This window comes from Aethalodelphis obliquidens, unplaced genomic scaffold (genome assembly GCF_003676395.1).
Source record: "Aethalodelphis obliquidens isolate GAN/ISIS:26980383/991018 unplaced genomic scaffold, ASM367639v1 scaffold7, whole genome shotgun sequence".
NCBI lineage: Eukaryota > Metazoa > Chordata > Mammalia > Artiodactyla > Delphinidae > Aethalodelphis > Aethalodelphis obliquidens.
The window spans coordinates 46233241-46254649 of record NW_020837951.1 but is presented as its reverse complement, the minus strand read 5'-3'; the positions used below and the strand labels follow the sequence as shown (position 1 = coordinate 46254649).

At 36.5% G+C, this 21409-nt stretch overlaps 1 long non-coding RNA gene across 1 annotated transcript in view; it reads left to right on the top strand.

The window, feature by feature from the left end:
• Positions 1 to 21409, top strand: part of LOC113620045 (uncharacterized) — a 42838-nt gene that overhangs the window by 6294 nt on the left and 15135 nt on the right. Inside the window, exons 5-7 of the long non-coding RNA XR_003432640.1 lie at positions 322 to 604; positions 8633 to 8720; positions 9956 to 10057. This is a non-coding gene — a long non-coding RNA (uncharacterized LOC113620045). The remainder of the gene's footprint in view (positions 1 to 321; positions 605 to 8632; positions 8721 to 9955; positions 10058 to 21409) is intronic.

Sequence of the window (21409 nt, the reverse complement as noted above, 5' to 3'; positions counted from 1 at the left end):
CAGGGGCACGAACCCACGTCCCCTGCATCAGCAGGCAGACTGTCAACCACTGCACCACCAGGAAAGCCCTGTATTAAATTTTTATGATAACTAAACCTGTCAACATATTAAAGGAAAGAATGACATATATATCTGTAATAATTATATAATTACATAGCTCCATAACTATATACATATATGTATATATAATTTATAAAGGATGTTCTGAACTTGAACAGAACACTTTATGCAAAACAAAATTATTATGGAAAAGTTGGCAACAAAGGTAAAAGTGATAAAATGATTCCTTTAAAATTTTTTATTTTTGTCTATTTTATACAGAACTATTTGGGATAATCCCAATTTATTTAGACCTGAGAGATTTCTATATGAAAACATGGAACTGAATAGAACTTTGTTGAGAAGGTGTTGACTTTTGGAATGGGAATCCGGAAGTGTCTCAGAGAAGATGCTGCACGAAATGAGATATTCATTTTCTTCACCACAGTTCTGCAGCAGCTCAAGCTGGAGAAGTGCCCAGAAGCCGAGCTTGACCTGACACCCATGTATGGCTTAGCCATGAAGCCAACACCATACCAACTTCAAGTAGAGACCCGCTGCACAGGTAGTTCCTGTTCATCGATTCTCAGACTGGGTGGAGGGTTTCTTGTTTAATTCAGAAAAATTATGGGCTTCAAATTCATTTAACAAGAAATTTAGAATTCATACCCCTATGCTGTGCTGTTCAGTTCATTGTATGCCATCCTAGTGTAGGAGTTAATTTTTGAGTGTATGGGGTTTTAAACCCATGTCTCATGTGATGATGTCCCAGGTGTCACTGTGTCACTGTGAATATGGAAGAAGGGAACGAGGACTGCTGGATGGAGTGAGCAGGAAAAGGAGTTCTATCTTCCTTCCCTTAACGCCAGCTACAATAGACAGGTGTACTGATATTTGTTTTAAATATTGAGTTCAGAATAAGAACAAGGTTCTGACTTTAAATATATTTCTTTCCACTGGACTAGGTACTAGGTATTCAAGAGGTCCAAAGAAGGGAGCTAGAGTCACCCAGAGCAGCAGAGAACATTCATGGTGATAATAGGTGGACTGAGCCAGATTTAGAGAGGCAGGGAATGGGACTTGAAGCGGGGGTGGGTTTCTTCAAAATCTATTTTTATGTCTGCTCTTATGTTTTCTGGATTATGAATTTAACTTCAGAGCAAATTGGTGTTTTTACAATGTTACTAATTCCTTTTGATACCTACTAGATATACATGTGTATTAGTTTGCAAGGGCTGCCATAACAAAATACCACAGCCTGAGTGGCTTTAACAACAGAAATTTGTTTTCTCACAGTTCTGGAGGCTGGAAGTGTAAGATCAAGGTGTCAGCAGTGTTGGTTCCTCCTGAAGGCTCTTTCCCGGGTTTGTAGATGGGCTGTCCTCACATGGCCTTCTCTCAATGGCCACCCATCCCTGTGTCTCTCCTTTTTGTTGTAAGGACAACAGTTATATTCGATTAAAGCCTCATCCTAACAGCCTCATTTTAGCTTAACTATTGGGTTGGCCAAAAAGTTCGTTTGGGTTTTTCCATAAGATGTTACTGGAAAACCCAAACGAACTTTTTGGCCAACCCAATACCTCTTTAAAGACCTTATCTCCCAATACAGTTACATTCTGAGGTACTGGGGTTTGGGATTTCAACATATGAGTTTGCGGCGGGGCGGGGGGGAGATACAATTCAGCCCATAATAACATGTTATGAGAAAAAAAAAAAGACAGCAATTAAAAAGTTTTTCAGTATAGTACCCAGCACTAAGTATGTGCTTCTTTAATTGAACTTGTTAATGAGCTAAGGCATATAAGGGACATAAAATGGACAGTGAAAAACTAAGAATTTCAGATTGAAGCTTTAAGGGGAGTTGCATTATAAAGGGCTTGAAATCCAGGCGGAAGTTGAGAGCATGTCTGGAGTCTAATTCAAATGGAGAGAGCACTTAGGGATAATGACCTAAGACCATCTGGATGATGACCATCTTGACCAGGATGTTGCAGTGGAAGCCGAGAAGTTAAACAACTGACAGACATTGAGGATTAAAGTCAGGACTTTGTCTTTCTTTCCAAGTACAAATAAATTCAGCATAATCCTTGGGAATAAACAAATTGGATTGCCTGTACTTTTTTGTAAAAGCTTTTGAAATTATTTGTATTATCCACGTGACAGTGTGTCAAACTGAAACTATCCTTACATTTTTTTCTGTAAAAAACTATCAAATCTTCTGTATATGCACTAATAATGGGGAGGACAGGAACACTATAGGAATATTGTTATCTGTTTATCTGGTATTTTCTTTAAGGAATTGTGTTTTTCTAAAACTCTTATTTTGTTTTTTTTTTTAAACAGTAAGCAAATAAGAGTCTATACACTTATTTTAACACATTGTATTGTAAAATGCTAATTTTCACTTTAACTCTGCTCCTAAGGCATAATTAGTGTACTGTTGGGCTTTTTGTATAATTCATAAGTTTGCAGTTTATGTAATTTTAGAAACATGGATAAGAATAAGACAGGGAAAAGAACATATAAAAGCAAAATAGAAGTAACTTTTCTTTTTCATTTAATTTCATTTTCATTTAATATGTAACGATGAGCTATTTTTAATTATATGTATTTACTTATCTGGAAATAATTTATTTTATGAAATATAATTAGACGCAACACAGTGTACCAGCATTTTATATTGAAATAACTTATAACATAAACACTCTAAATAATCAACTGGAGACTACACACAGAATTCATTATGACGATGGAGCAATTTCTGCATCAGTGGTAATCCAAGACGAGTGAAGTCCTTAAAGCCATTATACATGAAGTAAAAAGAGTAATAGATATTAGATATCCTGCTATACAAAGGTACATATGGATGCTTACCACACTGTGCCCCCCTTGTAGCTACAGCCCCCTGGGGCTTTTGGTAACACCATGAAGATGAAGCTCAGACTAGAAACTATCCACTGCATGATGCAAGTGAGCACAGAATGTGTCTGGTCCCAAGTGTTTTTCAGAGACGAAAACTTGCACCAAAATTTATAAAGACATTTATATATTCCCACATTGAAATTCTCTAATTCCTTCCCAGTTAAACCTATAACTCAGATGTGATATCAACCCACATGACAGGGTAAGAAATCAGAACCATTTTTGAGAGGTAGAAGGGGTCTTTGGGGATTTTACTCTCTAAATAATTATTAATTAGGCTGTAAAATCTACAGATCCTTCCAGGCTTCCAAGTGTGTGGACACATGATTTGATGTTTCAGATTCACACAGGACGTCCCCACAAAATCCAAGATTCATACTTTAAACAACAAAAAAGGCACCGTACTATGTACACCTTAAATCAGAAATAGCTAAAGGGAGGTGTTTTACAGCTTAACAGGCTATAAAAAACAAATGCCCTATGAGGAATGCACCATTGGCTTCCCCTTCAGATAAGAATAAAAGCAGGATGCAGGCAACTGATTCTCTATGACACACATTTTTAGCAGTAGGAGAGCTAAAACAAATAAAAATTATAAAAGTTTATACGTCTTTTCTATCCTTCAAGTTATTTACAGAGAATAGTTTACCTTAATTCAACATCACTATCAAGCCCCATCAACCATAAACTATACACATACAGGCAATACTGTTGCCTTTATCTCTACCCCTGTGGATGGAAGCATGTTGCATGAATGAATTTTCCAGCTAAGTGTGATGACCAAGTTCCAAAATGCTCATTTGAATGGATCTTAATTACTGTCTTTCTGATGTCTTAAAATGCATTTACTAAATATAGTTTTATCTTTTTCAGACTTTATATTGACATTTATTTCTAAGGGTAATGCACTGGGCTATAGTCATTTGATGCACTCCTGATCAATCCTCCATCCCTGCCTCAATACCTGCCTTCATTCATTACCTTAATGCTGATCTCCCCAGCTCCCTGCAAGCTCCACAAATGCAGGGCCAAGTCTGCTTGGCTTCCATTGTACCTCCAGTGTCCAGCACTGTTTCAGGCACATAGCAGACAATCGATAACTAGTTGTTCAGTGAATGCGGGAATGAATTAATGATTAAATGAATGAATCTAACGGAGTAGCAAAAGGAAGTATCCGAGATTTTCTAGTATGGGTAGTATTTCTGGCATCTCTGCTCCTATTTTAATTTCTACCTGTTGCCTCAGTCTCAAAATCTGTTCAGTGCTCTCACACCTGTTTAAGCTATAAGGTCCAGATCTCATCAAATACACCCTTAGTTCTTTTTTTTTTTAACTCACATTTTTATGACATCAGATCCCAGCTGGATATCATTAGCCTTCCCCCATCCCCACAGGACCACTGTCAAAGTGTGTCCTAGCACTTAGGAAACTATCCAAAAGTAACATCTCAGATGTGCTCCAGAAAAGTCAATGTTTCTCCCGCTCTAACATCTTCATCTTGCCAACACACACGCATACAGATAGGCAGCTGACCATTCATTAACTTCACCAGACACATTTGTTGTCTAATGGCATCTGTCACTTCTCCTGCACACTCTGATGGAGAGAAGGGGTCACTGCTTTCTCCCTGTAACGTTTACACCCAAGGATGGGTGTTGGAGTTTACTTATTTTTCAATGGCTTAACTGAGAGTTAGGAGTAATTCTGAAGAAAGCTTACTTGAGGTTTGGGAATATTGGAAGGAATGACCTAAACATACACACAAAATTACGTCCTATGCCCTACTGCTTAAGCCTAGGACTAGATTGTTCCTAGCACCTCATCCTGCACCAGTTCCTTGCTCTCTTTGCTCCCTGTGGACAAGAGCAGTTCCCTGATCCTCTACCTACCCTGCCCCCAGATTCCCATAGGCTTTGTATTTTGTGCTTTCTTTCTCTCTCTCTCTTTCTCTTTTTAGTTAGCTTAGCTAGAGGTTTATCAATTTTATTGATCTTTTCAGAGAACCAGCTTTTGGTGTCATTTATTTTCTCTCTAGTAATTTCTTGTATTCAATTCCATTAATTTCTCCTCTAATTTATATTTCTTTTCTTTGGCTTACTTTGGATTTACTTTGCTCCTATTTTTCTAGTTTTCTAAGGTGGAAACTTAGTTTATTGATTTTAGATCCTTTTTTCTTTTCTAATATATGTATTCAGCGTTCTAAATTTTCCTCTAATATGACCCAGAATGTGGTCTATCTTTGTGAATATTCCATATAAGCTTGAGAAGAATGTGCATTCTGCTGTTGTGGGATGAAGAAGTCTACAAGATGTCCCTTACTATTTAGTTGATTGATGGTGGAATTAAGTTCAACTGTCTTTACTGATTTTCTGCCTACTGGACCTGTTCATTTCTGATTCCAAACTAAAATTTAAAACTAAATAATATGTGAAACATGCATGCAAACAGTTAATATTTCTAGCTACTGAATTATTGTGGAAGTTTATTTATTGGCATGGAGAGGTGATATATTTTAAAAAGCTAATGTGAAATATTGCATGTAACTATTAATTATTTTGTGTATATATACACACGGAAAGTGTAAGATGTGACATGCAAATAGAATGCCAACAAAAATATGATTTTTTTTTTCTATTTCAGCTTATGCTCTAAATATAGTATTGCATTTATTTGAGATTATAAATTTCCTCTACTTCTGTGAATTCACATAGGGGTGAAGAAAGGTTTCAGGGTAGCAAGTACCTATCACAAAATTCATGTGTTTGGTCTAGAGAGGGGGATGAATCTTCAGACTAGATGCGTGAACTGTGAATTAAAACACCAGGTTATAGAAGTTTTGCATTAATTAAATTAAAACAAAAGCTGGCATCTGAGAATAAAGAAAGAGACACACACTGTTAGTATAAAACCTCAAAAGTCTGGGATCATTCATTGATCAATTAAGAAGCTCTACACACCTACATAACTAGATAAACTAACTTCATTTAGTTTTTAATGTGTGTTTTTAGGTGCCTACTTTAAGCCAGGCTCTTTAGATGCCAGGCATAATAAAAGATGACTAAAATATGATCTATAACTTCAGAAGCTCTTTAAGATAGAGGTGAATGATAAGTGTGTGTGTGTGTGTGTGTGTGTGTGTGCATAGATAGCATATGTGTGTGTATATATACACAATGATATAGTTAAATGTACATATCTTAATTGTTCTTTCTAAGACTAGTCATAAAAATTCAAGCTTTCTCGTTCCCTCTTCATGCATTCAATGGGGGTGTGTGTTTGAAATTTTCTTTGCAACTTTCTCTTTTTGTGAAGAGTCCTTGACAGGGTGAATGCCCTTTGTTGATCAAGGAGCTTCGTATGGTTCTGCCAACTTACCTCTTTGCACAGCTGGTCACTCTCCTAAGGAGTCTTCATTCTTTGATTCCTTTGTGCCAGCTTGGCCTATTTTATACTATTTCCTAGCATTCCATACTCAGTGGTCCTCACTGGGTTTCACCATGCCTCTCACTATTCTGCTTGGCACTTTGATTTTCTTCTATCTATTTAGAATTGCCAACAGGTTTTACCATCTCACAGTAGGTGAGAACAGAGCGGTTTAGAAATTCAGCACCTTGGGATGAGAGTTTAACACAGCTGGAGGGCAGAACGTCACCTACCATCTTAGCAGTGCTTGCTTAGCTTAGTGTCTGGAACATAAAGGCCTTCAACATGTATTCAGAGGAATCACTCCCATTCAAGTGTTTATTGACAATGCACTTCATTGGGCCTCTGTGGGCCAGGGAATAGTACTGCGTGAAAAGGCTCTCCAGAGTTAAAACTGCTGTGGGCAGTGAAGTGATTTACAGGATGATATCTCTTTGGTTAACAATATTCTTACTCTACATGTTTCAGAAAATTGGGAAATGAAGCCAAGTATATGAAAACTATTCTTTGGAGCAGGAGCAATAATAGCTTCGGGTGTTGAAATAAGAATCAAAGGTGGTGGGGGGCTTCCCCGGTGGCACAGTGGTTGAGAGTCTGCCTGCCAGTGCAGGGGACACGGGTTCGAGCCCTGGTCTGGGAGGATCCCACATGCCGCGGAGCAACTAAGCCCGTGAGCCACAATTGCTGAGCCTGCGCGTCTGAAGCCTGTGCTCCGCAACGGGAGAGGCCGCGATAGTGAAAGGCCCGTGCACCGCGGTGAAGAGTGGCCCCCACTCGCCGCAACTAGAAAAAGCCCTCGCAACAGAAACGAAGACCCAACACAGCCAAAAATAAATAAATAAATGAAATTTTTTTAAAAAAGAATCAAAGGTGGTGTTTTCCCCAGATTTGGGGGCAAGATAGATTCGAACCCAGTTACTCTATATATGGAAAGCTGCTGTTTGCTTTTTAGTTAAGATTTTTAAACAACTTCCCCCATTTAAAGAAAGTTAAGTTACTCACTTCTCGTCACCACTGCTTCTTGCTCTATACAACAAACGCAAGTTTGATGAGGAAATTTTTATTAAGGTATCCATACAGAAAAGTGCACAAAATGTAAGTTTAAAGCTTGGTGAATTTTTACAAACTGACCACCACCAGCATTCCACAGCCCCCCAGCCTTTCATTCCTCCTTAGTCTCCAATCTCTGTGCCTCAAGGATAACCCTTATCCTGACTTCCAATGCCATAGTTCGGTTTGTCTGTTTTTGAATTGTACATTAAGGGAATGAAACAAAATGTGCCCTTTTGTGCTTGACTTCTTTTGTACCACATTGTGCTTGCAAGATTCATCCATGTTCTATTTGAAAGATTAATCAAGTTGTGTGTAGTTGTATTTCATTCATTCTCATTGTTCATTGCTATCGATTGTTCCATTAGGTGACTATACCAAAATTTATGAATGTATTTTATTGATAGAAGCCACTTGGGTAATTTCTATTTTGGGTCGTTATGAAGAGTGCTGCTATGAACATTCCTGTGCACAGTTTTTGGTGAATATACGTAAACTTTTTCGTTGGCGCATATAAGTGTAGGACTGGAATTGCTGAGTCATAAAGCATTTGTTTTTTTAATTGAGAAATTCGAACTAATATTTCAGCATGGTTGTACCAATTTATACTCCCACCAGCAAGCTGAAAAAGTTCTCCAGTTGTTCCACATCCTTTTCAACAGTTGATATTTTCTGTCTTATTTTCTGTATTTTTGGTTTAACCACAATGATGGTAAACATACCCTTATTAAAGAGACAGATGGTCAGATAAATCCCTGGCCTGTTACCTTACGTGAACTTGATTTTGGCAATGTTAGCTAGTTCATTCTCTCTTAATGAAATGAATCTAGGACAGATTGAGTGCATTCATCCACTGAAGTCTTTCAAAAGTGAATGATCATCCAACCCCCTGCCACCGCCCCCCTCCCCCAAACACAAATGATCTTAGCTCACAGTTACCAGGGCCTCCTGAGAAAGCAGTTTTTGCCAAGACTGTCTTTTTCCAATTTCTTTGGGAAGAGATTTTACAGGATTTCCCCCATTAATCAAAACAATTTCTGCCTTTAAAATGTATCTCAGTTAATGTATCTCATTATAATGTATCTCATTATAATGTATCTCATTATAATGTCTATGTTTAGTTTATAATTTCAGGGTGATCTAGAAGTGGTTATTTATATCTGTTTATTTTGTAACATATGCCTTTTATATTTTTCAGAATTCTACTTTTCGCTGAAAGAGTCGGTACTGAAAAAACAGGATGTTCTATCAACTCACATTCCTAGAATTCCTTTTTGGTCAGAAGTGTAAGTCTGTTGACCCTTCCAAATTTTGTCTCTCTGACAAGAAAAGAAAATCCAGAAGAGAACATTTTGAGATCGTATTGTTTTCCATTGCCTTTGTGTTTGTTTTGCTCTGTTTCACTCTATTATCCAACTAATACCATTCTGCCTATTATTTACCTATTTTAAAATAAAGACTTAGAGTAATTTTTCATATTTTTCTAGAAGTCTTCCTTGATTAGAAAGGTATTTCTGGGCAATAAAACTTAAGTTTTGACTGTGAAATTCTGTCAATAATTTGAGAAAGTTTGAAATTTCTTTCTGTTGTATGTACAGTAGGTGATCTTATGAATTCCACATGGATTTTATATGCAACGATCCATCAGTAACTAGTTTCTAAGAAAAATAGAACCTTTTCCATACTTAATTTACAGACCTAGCTTTCAATTTCCTCTTCATTTTGTTTATGGTAAGTTTTGCCATGAAAACATAAGTGATTTTAAAATAGCCAAATATATCTAGTTGTTTCTTTATGGTTTTTGAGATTCCTATCATACTTAGGAAAGCCTTCTCCACCCCAAATTTATACAAATAGCCTCCTACCATTCCTTCCAATATTTTTCTTTAAAAAAAAAAAAAAAAAAGGCATCCAATTCTGGATTATCAATCATGTCAGCAGCATTTATTAAATTAGGCACTCTTTCTCACTAAGTTAGATAAAAACCACATATATACTTATCTTTCTGTGGATGCTCGACCATATGTGACTAATATATTTATATATTTATGTGCCAATATTACATGTTTTTGATTACAGTGACTTTATAGTTATCTTAGTATCTGAAATTCTCTCACTTTGCCTTACTTGTTCTTATTCAGTATTCATAAATTTCTTGGCTACTTTTAGAGATTTATTTTTGCATTACACATTCCAGAATTATTTTATATAGTTCCACAGAAAAGCTCATTGAGATTATAATTTGAGTTGTGCAAAATTTATGTATTAATTTTAGAAATACCAACATTTCTATGACAGTTCTTATTCTGGTTGTTTTATGTCCTGCATTTGCATTTCAAATTTTAATTTTTATGTCTTAAACTATTCTTGCTATACTTAGGTCTAAGAATTTTATTGTTTTGTCCATATTATACATGTATATTATTTTTCACTTTAGTTTCAAACATTATTGTTAGGACTGAGAAAAAGTTATTGAGTCTCATGAAGTGTCCAGTCAGAGTTCATCTTGGGACTTTTTCAGGAGCTGCTAGAAGGAGATACTCAAAATGAAAAACATCTTGTCATGAGGAACCTGGGAAACAACTCAACATGAAGGAAAATAGAATCTAGAGGTGGAGACATAGTAAGTACTAGAGCTATTATTTGAATTTCTGGAACAAGCCATATCTGAAACCATTATCATTTGTCCTTTTCAATTACTCAAGCCAATAAGCTTCCCCTATTTCCATTTGATTTAAGCAAGTTTAAGTAGGTCTTATTTTTCTTTGCTTATCAAATAAGGTATGTATAGACATTTGAACTTGACTCTTCCAGATGACTTTGTTGCTGGGAATCTTCAGAAAACTGCCAAGTTACACTCTACTACTGTCATGGAAAAAAATAATTTAATGGTAGTAGAGCTGAACTTAAGAGAGGTGTTGAAATGTTAGCAGAGATGTGTAGGATGAAACTGAGATTGCTTCCTTAGAGCCCAGTTTTAAGAGGTACTGATACAATAAAAAGTATGGGGGATTACAAATATAAAACTGTAAAAATAAAGCAAATCAGTTGTGTGAAAGGATGATGAAGGACGCTTATCTTCTATTGCCTGTACAATATAAATTTGATACATTAATATTTCCTTTCTAATGGAGAGTTTAGAACTTCATTTGACAATCATTATTTTATTCAAGGCATTTTTATTAATTAAAAAACAAACGTTAATTGTAAGTAGCATAATTATGTTCTTTTTTGTGTGTGTGTGGTACGCGGGCCTCTCACTGTTGTGGCCTCTCCCGTTGCGGAGCACAGGCTCCGGATGCGCAGGCTCAGCAGCCATGGCTCACGGGCCCAGCTGCTCCGCGGCATGTGGGATCTTCCCCGTCCGGGGCACGAACCCATGTCCCCTGCATCGGCAGGGGGACTCTCAACCACTGCGCCACCAGGGAAGCCCTAATTATGTTCTTTTACTCGAAGAAAATAGAGCTTGAACCCACTATGATGTTCTGAAGTTTTTTTTGTGCCCACCTGTTTATCCAGCAAGCTGGTTTCTTCATTATTGGCTTCCTTACAACCCGTCGCACAACTCTGATTTTGTTTGTGTTTCAGCTTTAAAGTCATACTGAGGCCAATCAACAGCTTTCAAATATTTGATCATGTCTGAGATTATATTTAGGGAACTCCTTTGCTTCCTGTTGAAAAATAGTTGAGGCTCAAATAGGATTTGGAATGACCACTTATCTCTCAGGGTTTCAAAACGTAACTTTTGTATCAGTTGATAATTCACTTATTCATTCTTTCATTTCACTCCACATATGTTTAAGTGGGTATGACTATAATCCAGGCACTTTTCTAGGCACAGCATAAACATCACCGGAAAACAAAGATCTTGCTCTCATGGAACTTAGATTCCAAAAAGGACAGAGCAAATAAACCTATAAGCAAAATATAAATTATGTCAAGTGGTGGTAAGTACTATGAATTAATGTGAAGTAGAGTAAGAATAGAGAAGGCAGGTGGAGAGGGGTGAGGATCCCCTTTCACATGATAGTGAGGAAAGTTCCCTTTGATAAGGTGACCTTTATGCAAAGAGTTGTAGTGAAGTAAGTACTAAATGGATATCTAAGGAAAGCACATTTCAGACAAGTTAAGAGACTCTGAGACACGAGTATGCTAAGCATATTTAAAAAGTAGCAAGAACATCTAAACGGCTGGAGTAGATTGAGGATCCAGGAGAAACAGACAGCACGTGGAGGGGGGCTTGATCATAAGGGATATGATATTTGTTCTAGAAGATTGCTCTGTTTGTATATGAGAATAGACTGTAGAAGGGCAAGTGTAAAGAGCTACTACACACCTGCAAGATGGTTGCTAAGAAATGACATTAAATTTTTCACCGTGGAGGTCATTAATGACCTTGACAAGATTAGTGTAGAAAAAATAAATTTTATGTTTCAAAATTATACATTTTCTTATAACATTTCTTACATAGAAAAGTTACACATTTTCTATAGCACCCTCTTCTGGGCTTTCAGTGAAGCGGCTATTACAGTAACACAGAAGAGAGATGATGGTGCTTGGACAGGGAACGCTAAGTGAGACATGGTCAAATTTGATACATTTTGAAAATAAATGAAGAGAATTTGCTGGATGTGAAACAGAGGGCTTGTATCAATGTTCTATCAGAAAAGATATGGCACATTTAATTAAGATAACTAGCGACGTGTTTAATAAAGGAATTATTTAGAAAGATGTGAGCAGGGTATAGAGGAACACAAGGAATAGTACAATGCCCTGAAGAATGAATATAAAAACCTGTGTTAAGCGGAATTTTAACAGACTTGCCTTAAGGAAAACACCCAGCTCAAAATTGCCCCATGAGGATATAGATGAAGGAATCAGTACTTTGACCTGCCTCCACAGGAGCAAAGGTTCCCATTGACTAAAACCAATTGCAAAACAAAGGACAAGGGAGAACCTTGATTTAGCTCCTACAGGTCAGCTTTCAGTGTCATGAATCAGGGTGTGGAAGGGTGGAGAATGAACCTGGAGAGACAAATGGAAGATATCCAGGATGACTCTATGCACTTGGCTCGAGTAACTAGAACTGCATAAGGATCAGTGTGTGTGTGTGTGTGTGTGTGTGTGTGTGTGTGTGTGTGTGTGTGCGCGCGCGTGTGTGTGTGTGTGCATGTGTGTGTGTGTATGTGTATGTGTTAAAAAAAGATAGATCGAAAGAAATTGAAGTAGAATTTTGTATAACACAGTTTTAAGATGGCAACATGACAGTAAATGTGAATTTTTAAAAAGTGTGTCCGGACTTCCCAGAAGAAGTTAAGATTGAAGATATAATATTAGGAATTTTAGGTCTATAGCTGGTATTTAAACCCCCAGAACTGGATGAAATCACCTAGGCAATGAGTACAGATGGAGAAGAGTTTATGAAAATAATCCAGAGGAACAGACAAAGGGAACAGCAAAAACATTTTTTTCAAAAAGGAAGAAGTCATTAGTTATGTCAAAAGCTGTTAATAGCTAGAGCAAAATAATTTCTGAGAAATGACGTTAAATTTTTCAGTGTAGAGGTCGTTAATGACCTTGACAAGATTAGTGTAGATAAAAATTTTGTGTTTCAATAGAAACTATGCTTTTTCTGACAACCCTTCTGGGTTATCAGATTGGAGCCCAGTTCATTGCCTTTGAGCTATTTTGCAACTCTTTGTAAATGTGGGTAACTGATAGTAAATTCTGACTTGTCTGATAGTATTTAATGAACATTTTCTATCCAGTTTGGTAGTGACTTGATTGGCTTGGAAAAACCACAGTTTTGTCTCCATTTGTAATTCATTTCAATATTCCTTCAATCCATATGAATTTGTACTGTTTTGAGTTTTCCTTTGAACCGGTTATAGCATGAGCCTGGTTCTATTCATAAGAATAAAAGAATTTCTTTAACACACGTCCATTTTTCATCTATATTAAAATCATGATTTTTACCTTTTTCTGAAAATTATCTTTTAACATTAGTTTTGGTGTAGTGATGTGGGCAAAAAATTGACTTAAATATATTTAATAGAAAACAGGGTCAAGATAGCTGATTTGATACTCAGAAAAATCTTTTTTGGTAAAGCACATTGAAAAATTTCAATACAATTTAACTATCACTTTTTTAAAGCTTGGTGGGAAAGCAGAGACCTGAAATGAAAAGAAAGCCATGAAGAGGGGGTGAGTGAGTACTAGATGTGCCCTTGGGACAGGAAACGAAGCTTGGGACCAGAGCTGAGTAGGAGGTAGGACCCCTGGCATAAGCTGGGATTCTTCAAAGGGCAAAATCTCGCGGGAAAAAGCTGCTTTCCATTACATGGAAATGGTGAAAGTATTTGCCTTCTTTCGTCTTAGCTCTAGTTGAGGTAGGATAAAAGAAGAAAAATTATCCCTGAGAATTCTAACCACAAGCTAGCACACACCTTGTTTGTTTGAGGAACTGGAAAAAGGCAGGTTTAAAGACAACGGAATGAACTCTTGTCTAGTTTCATGTCTGTCACCTCCTTGTTACCCTAATGTTGCCAACGATAACTTCTCAATTTCATTAGATAACTCAGCCATGAGGGTGTCTCTTGATTCACATTATGAAAGCCCAAACACGATTCTTTTGTTGCAGTGTACACATGCAGGTAACAGGCTATTAAAATCTACAGATTCCACCCTTCTGATCCCCATATCACAAGAATTGATTTCTTACATTATAATGATATTTACTTGAGTTTTTATTTTGTCATTTGATCCTCCAGTTAATGTATTTACCCAGGCAAAAACATTAAAAAACGAAAAAGTTGTTCTCAAGTAATTTCCTCCTCTCTCCTCACATTTTTTATTTTCTTTGAAACCAACACTATTTTCCTTGGCTGAGATGGACAGTTAGTTAAAATGATATTTCCTAGGGAAAAAAAAATTCTCAGAATGAGAAACTAAACTTGAACTAAATTGTAAATGTCTTAGTCCAAAATCTCAGAAAGAGCATGTATTTTTAAAATAAACTTGGACCTTTCTCTGAGCTCCACTCCCATAATAATTCAATTTGAACCTACTTAGGTGCTCTCTCACTGACATCCATCTGATGAAAAGCAAAGCATTTGGGGGAAGTCCTTTGGTCTCGTGCCCATTTGGTTACCTCTAGATGCCTTGTCTTAGCTCATATAGGCTACTGAAATCTGAGAGCCTTGGGTTCCTGTCCCATCTGGAAGCCCAGCAAATTTTGCAGAGGCTATGAACCTGAGCCCAGACTCCAACCTCTCAAGCATACCATGCAGCCATCCCATTCCCACCTAACCAAAACCTCTTCTCACTTCCTGGGATACTGGGAGGAAGCCAGCTGCAGATTCCAATTGAGAACTTCCAGATCTCCCTTCACATCCTCAACTTCTGGAGGGCACATCCTCTTCTTCCTCCTCTTTTCCAGGAGATACTTGTCTCCCTTCCCCTTCCTGGGCATAATCCTTTCAAGTACTAGGAAGACAATTATCCTTTGATTCCTACAGCAAAACCTCCTATAAGCCAAGAAAGCATGAAAGGACTGACTACCTTCTTGGAGTGGATGGAAGTGGGAAAAAGTGCATCAAGGAAAAAGCACAAGTTAATATCTCAGTCAATTATACTGTCTCACAACTTTTGCGGGAGTACCCTCCCCTCATAACCTGAAATACCTGATAAAAGAAGGCAAGGCCCATCACTAACATGCCATTCAATTTGTGAGTGTTTGAAGGAGTGCCCTAAACCTCCATCAGTGGCCTAGCCTTTATAATCTGATTACACTCACCATTTTTTTATTCCTGAGATCTGAAACGAGAAGGAGGAAGGAAACTTAAATTAAAAATGTCACCACTCATTTATTTAAAAGTTATGTCATTCTACATATGCGGATGCATTATATTCTCTTGCAGTTTATCTAAACGCTTTACACTAGCTGTACCCTTCAGGACATTAAAGAAATGGAATCATCTCTTGACTGCCCATGGGCAGATGAGACTGAGGTAGAAAGACTTTGCCAGGAATAATAGATGAATGTTGCTTTTGGTAAGAGACCAATGGAGATATGTTTCCTTTTTATAAAAGGCTTGTCAAATATTCATTTATAATTAAATTAAAGATATTGTTGCACTGAAAATGAGGAGTAATCATTCCTCAACATACTAGAAAGCTATCTTGGAGCATAAGGGCTCACAGACAGATGACACTTCAATGAACATGTGTTTGTAGGAGGCTGACCTGGGCCAGGAATGAACGATTGTTAGCTTTAGTTTCTTGGGGATGTGTTAATTGATTGAGAAATTTAAAAGTTGGATTTTTGTGATTGCTTTTTTAACCTGTCAGTGTGTTCTTAACTAAAATCGTATTATATTGACATTTTACTCTTCTCACTCATTATTTCAGTGTGAGAAATAGGTCAGGGAAGTAAGCATCTGTAAATGTCCTTTTACATCACATTTACTGTGTGTAACTGGGAATCTCTAAAGTTCCAGTGACTTTGTACTTATGAAGGGGCCACGGAAGACATCTGTGAAAACCAGAAGAAAACCTCACAGGAAAAGTGCTGAATAAAGGATGGCCATGTGTGTTGGTGTGCCAGCACTTCTTCGTAACAGCACCACATTTCCAATAGTCTCCTGTTTCATTATATGACTGAAAATATAATTTTATTTAAAGTTGGCATCACTAACAAATAGTCAAATCTCAATTCCCAATGTTTGATTGGTTGTGTGCTTTTCTGTTTTGTTTTCTTTTTGTATGTGGGAGGCAAGGGACCCAGCCAGCCTTTCTGGATGTTAGAATATATATACTCTAGCACCACCTACTGGGCATTAGTTTGCAGTGCCCCAAATTACAAAAAACTAAACCCCCAAATCTGATTCTTTCCCCAAACTTTCATTTTCTTGCTTTTTCTCCTCCCTACCTTTTTATTTCCTGTTGCTTCTGTATTCAATGTTCTTTATTTCCTTCTACCTATTAGAAATATTCTTTTTCAATATAATTCTCATACGCAGTTTTCTCAAACAAATACTTTTACGACATGTGGACAGATTGAAGATGAGGAAAGAAAAGGTTCTTGCCAGGTCTTTACCTTAAAGTGATAACTAATGGCAAATTAGATTCAGAAAGGCATTATTTTATATATTAAATATTAACATTAATATTAAGCATTTCTACGCCTAGACTCCTTTGAATCCCGACTTTTCCACTAACTAGCTGTGAGGCTGCACAACCGCCCCAAATCTCTATTTTCTCACTTGGAACAAAAAGCATATGTATTATGCTAATAATACATAACTCAGAGCAATGCTGTGAGAACTGAATGATATGTATGCACACAAACTCTTTGACAGGGCACCTTCTCATGCGGCAAATGTGCAAAAAAGATTTTCCATTATTATTACCTTTCTGAAGACAGAGTCCATATTTTCATTCATCTCTATCAGCTTAGAGTGCATAGCAGGGGGCTTATACATGGTAGAAACTTAATAAATGCTTTTTGAATTAACTATCTGGAAAACATGAAATTGTTTGCAAATAGTGATACTGTTCCCATCCTTGAAATTCTAATGTTTTTCTTTAGAAAGCTATTTGAAAACATTTAATCACTTTTTCCTGTCTGAATACATAGCAGAATATCTACTGTGCGTAGTATAGCAGGAAAAAAACACATTATTACCATGGCTATGAGCCAACCACTCTGCTAATCACCTTGTAGATATTATTTTATTTCCTGGACAGAGGGTCCAGATCTTGATTTTACTCTCAGTTTTATTATTAACTTTCTAAGTAAAATTTGAGCACTAGAGCTTAGTTTCCTTGAGAGAAGGGTGGGCTATACCGTGTCTAAAGTTTCTTTCAGCTCTGTTATCCTTGCTAGGATTCTGCCAGCCTTATAAATTAGGGTTGAAATAGAATAATTCAGCATTTATACTGGCATTCATTCTGTTTGCCTCTATTCTAAAATGAAAGGAACAAGTGAGATGGAATTATAGATAATTAGAGCCAAGAGATCAGAGGTCATATAGCCAACCCTCTACCCATATTTAATTAAACACACACACACACACAGAAAGAGAGAGAGAGAGAGAAAGTGAAGTATTCTGCCCAAGATCATAACAATAGATGAAGCAGTATTAAGAGTTTATTCCAGAAGATTTGGTGGAAATGGCAGATCAGACTTTTGTATACTTTAGCCTCTCCATGATAGGAACAAAAGAAAATGTAGTGTGGGAGCAAAGGTTTATAAATTAGCCTAAAATGTAGTTGTGATATTTTTAGATGGCCACTTGTGAAATGTATACCTGAGCAAATCTAAAAACACAGAGACCATCTAATTTATGATATGTATCTTCAGAAAGATTCTGAGGTATACTACACTGAGGCAATTTATGAAATAAGAAACCCTTTCTTTAAATTTAAATTACATTGTAGACAGTTTGGAAGGAATACTATAAAGTCACCCATATTTACATGGCTCCAAACAATCATTTACATAGTTTTAAATTTTTTTCCTATGCATATATTATATATATTGTAATCATAGTGTTCATAAAACAGTTCTGTTATTTGATTGTAATTTTTGCCATAGTGTTACATAGTCTCTTAGGTATCAAATGCTTGCAAAGTATTTTAGCAAATGACCATATCATAATTTATGTTAACATCCCCCTATATTTCTGAGCATTAAATTGTTTGCCTTTCTTTCTTTCTTCTTTTCTCTTCTCCCTCACTCCCTCCTTCCCTCACTTCCTCCCTCCCCACCTTTCTAGAATTTTAAATAATGCATTGCAATCATGGCTTTCTCTGATTTTTCTATTAAAAAACTATCAGAGTGGTTGTCACATTGCTGTGTCAATTTGCCAAATTTCCTTCTACCAAAGTGTGTCGCATTTAACAATGCCACCAGTAATATAAAGTCACACAAGTTTTGCTCTTCTCTCAAATGCAATGGGAATGACCATAACCATTTTAGTTTATATACAAGTATTTTCATTACTAATATATTTGGATTTATTTTTATTATGAGAGGTCTGTGAGAGGGCCACATGGCAAGGAACTGCAAGCAGCCTCTAATAGTTGAGCTCAGTTCCTGGCTAACAGCCAGCAAGAAAATGGGGACTTCAGTCCTAACACCACATGGAACTAATTTCTGCCAACAGTCACATGAACTTAGAAGAGGACTCCAAGCTCCAGAAAGAAACACAGCCTGACCAACATCTTAATTACAACTTTGTGGGATCCTGAGCAGATGACCAAGCTAAGTTGTATCTAGACTCATGGCTCACAGAAACTGAGATATTATATGTTGTTTTAATCAATTGAGTTTGTGGTAACTTGTTATAAAGCAATAGAAAATTAATATACCTTGTATTTCAATTCAATTTTAAAATATCAAAGCTGTATGATTTTTATGTAAATCCAGTTAAGTCTGCACGTAAGTTTGATGAGAGAATTAAATCTTGACTATTTTTTTTCACCACGGCTGCATTTTTGGAGCTTAAAACAACATTTGGAAGTTAAACACAAGTTAGCAATTCTACTTGTATGTATTTACCCAAGAGAAATAAAAATGTATGTCCATATAAAGATATATTCATAAATATTCATAACACTTTGTTCATAATAGCTTAAAACTGGAAACAGGCAAAACAGTCTAACAACAGGTAAATAGGGAAACAAATTCTGGCCTATCCATACAGTAGGAGTACTCAGCAACAGTAAGGAATGCACTACTGAAATACAAAAATATGGGTGATTCTCAAAAACATTATGCTGAGTAAAAATGAAAAAGCTGGATATAAAACAGTACCTACTGAACAATTCCACTTATATAAAATTCTAGAATAGGCAAGACTGATGTATGGTAGAAAGATCAAAGGCTGCCGATTTGAGGAAATGGGGATAAGGAACATTTTAGAGTGATGAAATGTTTATATCCTGATCATGGATTGCTTACACAGGTATATACATTTGTTAAAACTCACTGAGTATACACTTATTGAGTTCATTTTAGTGAAGAGTTCATTTCAGTGAAATTATACCACAATAAGGCTGATTAATGAAAATAGCATCTGGTCATAGTAAAACATTCAATACATATTTGTGAATGGATAAAACTTTACTTAAAGGCAATTTTATTCTTTAAATAATTTGCAAATTTAGGAAAATATTATTTTCCATAATAGCCCATATGGGCCAGTGTGTAAACAGATATAACAGTATGGGTTTTGAAAGTGCACGAATGTCACTAGTTATTAATCTCACCTGTCTGCAATGGCGAGTTATTTGTAATAAATAATTTGAGAAGTTTGTCATTTCAGAGCAATCCAGTGTTACTTTCTTTAGGTCTTGAGGATTCACGTGAGTTTTGTTCATCATAAGATTTCTGAAAAGATTTGTCATAAATTGATCAACTACACAGTTTAGAAAGTCATAAAGACATTGAGAATTACAACAATACATTTTGATACTGGAATTAATGCAGCCTGAATAACAGTAACATATTGTGTTAAGTAAAATGGCTTAAAAAATTGGGGGTCCCATTATTCCTTAGGAAATAATACAATGCTTTCATGTCTTTAGACATATTAAGATAGGGTGATTCTTTTACTAGGCATGAGTTTAAAATGATAGATTTTAAAAAATAAAATCACAACATTGAGAAAGTTAATATTCACATAGAAACAAAACAGATATAGTAAGATATTTTGTAGGAAATTTGGCAATGCATATTAAAAGGCAGAGGAATATAACTGAGGTCTCAAACTATTTTTCTTCTCCTTGCTTTGCTTTCAGGTGTTTCATGAGGTGGTATTCTTTATCCAAATCTCCAATAAGGTAGGATTGGTTAAAAGCTATGACTCCACATTGAAAGCAGTGATTTTATTAACTAATGGTTGATATAAAAAATAAAATCCAAGAATATGTCTCATAAATTCATAAGATCTCAAAGTACCTTTCGAGATCCTCTGGTACATCCTTCCAAATGCTTTATGGTACCAGGTGTTCGTCACCCATATGCAATGATCTGTTTTCTTGTGCTCAAACATCTAAGGATCGGGCTTCCCTGGTGGCGCAGTGGTTGAGAGTCCGCCTGCCGATGCAGGGGACGCGGATTCGTGCCCTGGTCCGGGAACATCCCGCATGCCGCGGAGCGGCTGGGCCTGTGAGCCATGGCCGCTGAGCCTGCGCGTCCGTAGCCTGTGCTCCGCAACGGGAGAGGCCACAACGGTGAGAGGCCCGCGTACCGCAAAAAAAAAAAAAAAAAAAAAAAATCTAAGGATCATTTTTTGTGTACATGAGCAGGTAGTGGATTCTTTGCTATGCAGCTAGGATATCACAGTATATAACATGGACCTGATAAAAATAGATATGATCATTTTTTGACAGAGACTTTAAACTTTCTCTTTAGCACTATTCAACTATTCTCTTCCACCATAACAGACACGTGGACAAAGTTTAAATGGGCAATAGGCTGGGAAGTTATGAGAAGGATTCAAGAATCAGGAGGGTCAATGGATCAGATGTCATTTGAAGTTCATTATGGCTCCAAGATTCTATGATTCTGCGACTTTACTGATGCATTTTTATTCTCTCCCCCAAAATTCAAACAAGTGAGCTGGGACTGTGTGTGTTTAGTGCAACACAATGGTTTTTGCATGTCTCTGTGTTATAGGAACACCAAGTCTTTTTTGTAACTCACCCCGTGTAACTTGAGGGAACTGCTGTGTTTTGTTTCAATATAGTTCTGCACTGTTGTAACACAATTTTTATTTCCATGACTTTTTTGAGCAAAATATTATTCACATTTTGTGAATACTCAAAACCTTTTCTCCAATTTTATGTTTTCTTTTTTCAAGGCTGTAAAAGTTTGTATTGTGTACTAAAACTGCCTGCTTTCTCTGTTACGACTTAATGGATAATTTTTGAAATTACATATAGACGTATTATCCTTTAACAAATCATT